General features: G+C 36.3%; 1 long non-coding RNA gene across 1 annotated transcript in view; it reads right to left on the bottom strand.

The window, feature by feature from the left end:
* The window catches only part of LOC125645935 (uncharacterized), a 12,993-nt gene extending 6,155 nt beyond the window's left edge, over positions 1 to 6,838 (bottom strand). Inside the window, exon 1 of the long non-coding RNA XR_007359492.2 lies at positions 6,218 to 6,838. This is a non-coding gene — a long non-coding RNA (uncharacterized LOC125645935). The remainder of the gene's footprint in view (positions 1 to 6,217) is intronic.
* Between the last annotated feature and the right edge of the window lie 1,207 nt (positions 6,839 to 8,045).

Raw genomic sequence — 8,045 nt, 5'->3', positions numbered from 1 at the left:
GTGACCTACTTTTTGGTCAGCGAACTCCAAACATGCAAGACCCATCAACTGACAAAGCTTGATGACTGTAGGTCAAATAGTATCTGAAATATATAAATATAGCCGTCAAATTCCAAAAGTAGGTCAAGGTGACCTACTTTTTGGTCGACACACTCCGTTGACTCAAGATGCATCAACTGTCAAAGTTTGATGATTGTAGGTCAATTAGTGACTGAAAAATATAAATATAACTGTCAAATGCCAAAAGTAAGTCACAGTGACCTACTTTTTGGTCGATACATTCTGAAGACTCAAGATGCATCAACTGACAAAGTTTGATGATTGTAGGTCAAATAGTGTCTGAAATATAGTAATTTAGCTGTCAAATACCAAAAGTAGGTCACGGTGACCTACTTTTTGGTCGACACAAACCGAAGACTGAAGACGCATCAACTGACAAAGTTTGATGATCCTAGGTTTTACAGTGCCCAAAATATGCATCTAAAATTGAAAATGTGAAATTTGAATATCTGCAAAAATTCAAAAAGTAGGTCACTGTGACCTACCTTTTTATAAATATGTTTCAAGGCCTCAAGATGCATCAACTTACAAGATTTGATGATTCTAAACCTCTCGGTATTTGAAATAACAACTTAAAATATATCTATAAATGATAAGCCATAAAATTCAGAAAGTAGGTCACAGTGACCTATTTTTCAGTTGACGCATTTCAAGGTCCCATGATCCACCAACTGACAAGTTTTGATGATCATAGGCTTCAAAGTGTCCAAGATACGCATCAAAATTAATTTTTTGACCTACTTTTGAGACAACTTGACACAAGGTCCTAAGATGCATCAACTGTCAAAATTTGATGATCCTAGTCCTTATAATGACTAAAATATCTAAGATTTAAGGAATTTAAATTTTTTTTATAAATTTAGGTCAACTTTGAAGTGACCTTGAGACCACGCCCTTTGCCCCAGGGTAATGCCTTGAACAATTTTTAATCTACAACATATCCTCATCCTTATGTGTAAGTTTGGTGATAATCTGCCCTGTGGTTCTTGAGAAGAAGATTTTTTAGCAACCACTACTTTTGTTTGTATTTTCCTGATTATCTCCCCTTGTTAAAGGGTCACATCCCTCTATTTAGTATGTATGAAAGCCCTTGGGCCAATGATACCCTGTAACAAATTTGAAAAAAATTGGCCAAGGGGTTCTTGAGTTATAGCCCTTTTTCTAAAAAGTTTACGCACACCGCACAAATGGCCATAGCATTAGCTCTTTGAGCCTCTGGCTCAGAAGAGCTAAAAAGGATGACGAAGCTGAATCATCCGATAACTTTGAATATTGTTTTACAGTCCCTCTGGAGAATCTTTCATTCATATGGAGACGCCACCATTGCCGGTGAAGGCAGTGTGCAAATTTAACCATGGACAGATAGACAATGTCTATAGAAAATCGAGTCGGTCTATAACAATCGAAATAGCTATAGACCGACTTGTCTATAGGAATTCTGAGTTTAAAAAAATGGTTCCCGCCACTTATTAAACATATATCAGTTTAAATGTATTACGCTGATGTTTCTGTTCACCCCTTAGCTGTAATAAAATGTTCCACAATGTAATTACAAATCATTCAAATCAGATTATTCCATTTTCAATGGTGTGTGTGTGTGTGTCAATTTGATATTTACTTCAATATACGTCATTTTTGTGCAAATGTCCTTTTTTAAACGGTTAAAATTTGTGGAAGGTGCATGCCCTGGAATCAAACGGAAAGCGGTCAGTACACTAAGTTCCAGCAAGGCTAAAGTCGCAGAAAATCATGAGAAAACGAAACGTAGTAGAAGTGACTTAGATGAAGAATCAGACAGTGAAACTGAGCTGGAACAAAATAAAATAGAAAACGAAATTCTAATTGAAAATTTTGTGCATGAAATTGAAAAAGAATCAAATTAAACTAGGAACGAATTACCAAATGGAATTTGTGTCTATTATTTATTTTTTAATAACAATGAATATTGCATGTTAAATTTCGGTCTATAGGAATTTGTTGTGGTCTATAGGAAATGAAATAACTATGGACCGAAAGTAAATAGGACTTTAAGGTTAGTTTCGCACACTGTGAAGGGCTGCAAAATTTAGGCCTATGCTCGGCACTTAAGTCGTTGAGCAGGGAGAGATCTTTATCGTGCACACCTGCTGTGACACGGGGCCTTGGGTTTTTCACCTTACAACAATCGAGGGGTAACGAGGCTCTATCCTAACCCGGATCCCATAAGAACAATAAAAGTCGAGAGATCTATCCCTACCCCGGGAAAACAAAATCAAAGTATGGGATTATTAACTTCAAATTTCTAACGATTTTAGATGTAGACCTCCATATGAGTGAAAAATTCGAGACGTTAAACAAGATTCAAGCAATCTTATGATTTTAATCTAATTAACTTAATGTTCAAGGTAAAAAATTAAATAAATTCAATATATTCCTGCCATATATTTGAAATGAATAAAATTCAATTATTTTTCGATTAAGGCCAAAAAAAAAGGGGGGGGGGGGGGGGGGGGGGGACAAATATTATATTTTTGGCCTTAATTGAAAAATAATCGAATTTTATTCATTACATGAAATTTTGAAATAGGGTTTGTAGGTTTGTTTTTTTAAAAAATAGATCTGCCAGATTCGAATTATGTGTACTTAAGGTCGTGTATTTTAGCAATATTTGCTCAAAAGAATGGATATGGACATACTGTTCTACTTTTGTAGAAATAGTGTGGTCTCCCCGACTCTTATCCCATATCTTTTCATTTTATATGAAGCTCAATGAGAAAGAGTAGACACCATTTCATTCAATATTGTTGTTTGTTTTGAACAAGTGAAAGTTCTCCAAACGTTTTATGTTGAAAGTAGCGGTCAGATCTCCAATCAGCATAGTTGGTTGGACATCGAATGATGTGCTATTCTGTGTATCGGTCAGAGCGGTGTTGCAGGATACCGTCAGTTCAAAGCCCTTCGGCAGTTCTCCATGATTTTCAGTAAAAACATCTCACAGTGACCTCCTGTTCTCAATGCACAATATTGCGTTTTTATCTGTTTTAAGGTGATGGCATTTATTAACCCTCACGGCCAGCACACTCGTTGCTGCCAACAAGTGCACCACCTTTACGATTCGTAATAAGGAAACGTTCAGAAAGAACACGATAAAATTTCCGGAATTTTTAATTTTTCACCGATATTGTGAAAAAAAGTTTAGGGTTGGGAATTCGGCAACCGGAAACACACTTTTTTTTTTGGGCCTAATCAGTCAAAAAGGTGCATCTGATTAATCTGATCGATTAATTTTTTTGACCAATCACACTTACAATAATAGATTTCCCACATCTAAAACATGCAGTATTTGTTAACAAGTAATAACGGACAAAAAACTCTTACTTGCCTGATGGGCTTGTAGTAAAAAGCATTAAGCGTGAAGACTGCACTATACTGGCAACAAAACTTCAATTAATTTTTTAAAACTCGATACTAAACACAACGAGGTTTGGATTGGCAAAATTGACTAAGGGCACACGAAGATGAAAGCAAAAGTACAGTCGATTCTGCCCCCCCCCCCCCCTAAAATGGAATAGTCTAATTTGAATAATTTATTCTTACACAGTGTAACATAGACTTTGTAATACTTTGTCAGATTTCCTGTTAACGCTTTGGTCTATAGCTCTTATGATTGATATAGACTGACAAGATTTTCGATAGACATGGTCTATCGGTCCACAGTTAATTCCGTACACTGAAATTTACTCAAAAGGAATATAAAGGCGATGATTACATGGTACTGCCAAAATACATTGTAGTATTGTAGAGTTACTAGTTAAAACCTTAGCTTGGGATAATTAGCAGCCATAACGGACTTTTCCTACTCTCCAGTGCTCAAAAGCTTAGCTGTTTTGGCGGGTGAAAATCTATGGAGACTGTCATGCCTACAGGACAATACAGGTATTTTGGTTATAGACAAAGAATTTTTATTTAGAATATATAAGGAAAGTGCTGGGTAAATCGGCTTAACTTCGCTATAATGTAAATTGGCTATATATCCGTGTTCGGTGCATTTCGGGTTTTACTGTCAATGGGGTTCACAGACCTATCAGATTAATAATCTGGGTTCCAAATTACTGCTCACCCACTCGCATTGGCGACTATACTTTGCATGTGGGCACCTAAAATTTCTGTTCTTGTCGCCCACTTGGCGACCGTAATTGTCCAATCAACATTTTTCTTTCCGACCGATCCAAGTTCCAATATAAACAAAGTTCGATTTCCGGTTGAGATTTTACCACTTTATGAGACATTCCTGATGTATCAAACCTTTCAAAACGTAAACCAGAAGAAGTTGAACAACGCAAGGGTTACTTCAAACAAAAAGAAAGCGTCTGTTTTTACCAAAGTGGAAAGAAGGGGAGAATATGGCTCGATGACGGTGAAAAGGGGATGACATATGCTTTGGCCCCTGTACAAAACATGACACGAAAGGTCCAGTCGTTATGACAGCTTGCCCGAGTTATACACCTAACAACATTGTAAAGCTGAGAACTTTCAAAATCGCATGAAAAGTCTGAAGAAGTGTGTGTTGAAGTCAGACGCTGCGAAGATCTTAAGTCCATGAACTCTAATGCTAATATTTTTGCTTGGTTAACAAAATGAGAGTGGAAATGAAAGAGGGACAGAAAGAGAGGGGTGTTTGAAACAGAATTTGAATATTGATATTTTAATTTTTTTTTTAAATAAATTGCAATGTGAGTGACCTGTTCCTTTTTTCTTTTAAAAAAAAATCATGTTCAATTTTATATGTGTGGGCTACTACAATTTCATGTGGGCTAAAATGATTTCTTATTTAGGGGCCCACTTGGCCCCTAAGGTATTTAGTCGAAGTTGGAACCCTGATATTACTGTAACATGTCTGTGCAGCTGACGAGTCTAATCTGCAGGAAACAGTACTTGCATACAGTGCTTTCCATGTAAATCTGAGCACACACAAATCACTGAGAGAGAAATCATGAAATATGATACCATGCTTATCTGCTTCTGAATAATTTCATAAATATGCACTCTTGGGGGTAATTAAAAATCCACCATTGTTTGGCTGTTCTGGATTCATCTAAAAAGCAGGATATTGTAAAACTAATCATAAGACCATAAGACTTCCTGTTACCATTTGTTAAACGTATCTGAAAATATTTCTGTTCGTTTTTGTGTCACACAATGTTGTATGCATTTTGTAAGAGAATACACATATATAATACTCTTCCCAAATGAAAAGAAAACGTCTGAATGATCAGGAAATTTTAAGTGTAACGAAATCCTACACAACATGCCTGTAAAAGCAAAGAAATTATGTACCTGTGTTTTTATATATAAAAAAAATTGTAGATAACTATATAAAACCAAATTTGGATTGCTATCTTTCATATAACTATATAAAACCAAATTTGGATTGCTATCTTTCATATTAGATTTAAGTCCAAGGGGGGTTTCTGAACCACCACCCCTCCCTTCATCAGAAAATGTTCTACAATGGTAAAAATAAAGCATTTTGAAAACCAAAATCAATGGTAGACCCCTCCCCCCTTTCAAACATTCCTGGATCCACCCCTGCATTCTAAATACTGCTCTACATAGTCTGTGGTCTATTCATAAATAACGATACTTTCATCTTCCATCTTGCCCATGGAACACGAAGTCAAACACTTGGCATTTGATCAACTAGAGTTAGCAGGCAGAGAATTTATACCGGGTCTCTCAGTGACTGTGAGCATTGTGTGACAATAAGCTTAATGAGAAGGAAGAAACAGGCTCATTCTAACCGGCCAGTCAAATTGGCCCGGCCCCTGGGGTGTTGTCCCCGCGCGTGTCTGTTTATTCGTGATCAACATTAGTTCGAGACAGTGTCCGAAATGAAAGAATTCGCGAAAATATCAGTGTTTGTGACAGAATTAGTGATACCATCTCTAATACATTCTATATGAAAAGAACCTTTATTTTCTTGTCTTTCAAACAATCGTCTTCCCTGCCTACGAACTCTACGTTTTATGACGTACAGTACTTTCACCATTTGGCATGCCTTCTACCGCACCCCTCAATTTGATGCCGCATCTCAAATGTATTTAAATCGACTCTATTAATTTTAAACAACAGAACATGATGCTAATTAAAAATACCAGAGAAAATTTTTTTTACATACCAAATGTACCAAAAGATTACGTTCCCTCTTTTCTTCGAGCTTGCACACACCAGGCACCTTACAAATTTCAAGATGGCTGAAAATTTCGATGATTCAGATAATTTCCGGGATAGTTCGGAAGTTATCGTAAAAGCACGTGGTGCATGAATCATTCCTCGAAGCCGGTTAAGGAGCCGACGGCGGATCAAAGTAATTTCAGTTCTTTCTAATTAGATGAAATAACATCTTTTTGGGGACAAAAATATATGGATTAATATTCATTGAATTAAATTTTGTTGTAACAGAAAGATCGATAAACGCTACCTATAGTATCAAATATGGTAGAAAGCCGTATATATAAAGAAACCTCTAATCACTGTCTTGAAATATTTTGACCATATGTTACCGGTCTTCTTCAGTTGCGTTTATCTATCATCGCAACGTAACACAAGACTTTTATAGGTTCAAATATAGATCTATATGTCGGAAACAGTTAGGCTGCGCGGGCACCAGCTACTGACAACCAGCTACAAGAGGTCCACAGGCCTTATCGGTCAACTGAATACTAGTGAAAAAGTATCACTACTTCCATGGGCTATACCAAAACCCCTACTTCTGGGATCATCAAATTTACAATTTTAGTAAAGGACTACCTGTTCTTTCTAAATATCTATTTACTTTCAATTTAGTATCAATAGCAATAAAGAAGATGTTATTTAAGTGTTTTACACATAAACACTATATACCAAGTTTGGCCCCGTCCTTCGGTCAGAACCCCTACCCCGGGGATCCTGAAATTTACAATTTTGGCAGAGGCCTTCCTGCTCTACATCACTATGCATTTTTTAATTTTTTTTTTTTTTTTTTTTTTTTACATGTTTGTGGTTCTGAGAAGATTTTTGAAAATTAGTCAATTTTGGACAGTTTTTGCCCCGCCCCTAGGGCCCCAAGGGTGCTGGAGTCCTGAAAATTACAATTTTTGTCCCCCTTGTCCCAATGATGCCTCATACCAAAACTGAAAAGAATTGGACTGGCAGTTATTAAGAAGTTAAAGATGTTCAATTGTTAACGCACGACGGACGACAACCAATTGCAATAGGTCACCTGAGTTTACTCAGCTACTAGCTACTAAAAATAGCTACTAGTACTGTAGTCATCTTCTACAAGGAATAAAGGCTATAAATACTGGTAGCCGGCTACAAGAAATAAGTTACAGGGTTTGAATATAAATATAGATCAGGGTTTTTTTTTAAATGGCAAGGAATCAGAATATGCTTTGAAATTCTAATCGTCATGCTTGCTTTTGCCAGCTACTTATAACCTCTGCGGTGCAGAATGAGAATAAAATTTCCAGCGTGGTGTATAAAACCCCGTGGAGTCTACATAGAGGTATTCAATTCGGGGTAAAATACATGAAAGGAAATCAATTTTAAATCTGGAAATGAGCTTATATACGTTGTTATGGAGAAAACTACTAACGTATGCATTTACAAACACAGTATTTTGGCACAATCTGAGCAAACTGGTATATATAATATATGTACTCTTTATACTAGTGCAGCAGTGTGTTTTAACTTGTATATATTATATGATACCATATTTTAATAAACATGAATAGTGCATATGGAATTAAAAGCACATTTTATGATTTAAGTCAAATTCCCAGATCCACCCCTTTATTTACTTAGTGTAATAGGTGAGTGAAAAGGTTCACAGGTCTTGCTACGGTATTTCATTGGCTGTAGAACTGAGTTTTATTCAGTTAGAATCTAGAGAGTTTTTGGTCAGGTTGGTCGTGGCTTGCTTTTAAGCAGTTTTGTATCTTTGTGCTGATTTGACATTTTGGTTT

Source organism: Ostrea edulis, chromosome 6, assembly GCF_947568905.1.
Source record: "Ostrea edulis chromosome 6, xbOstEdul1.1, whole genome shotgun sequence".
Lineage (NCBI taxonomy): Eukaryota > Metazoa > Mollusca > Bivalvia > Ostreida > Ostreidae > Ostrea > Ostrea edulis.
Note: the sequence above shows the minus strand (reverse complement) of the source record. Positions and strands in the feature narration are given on the sequence as shown.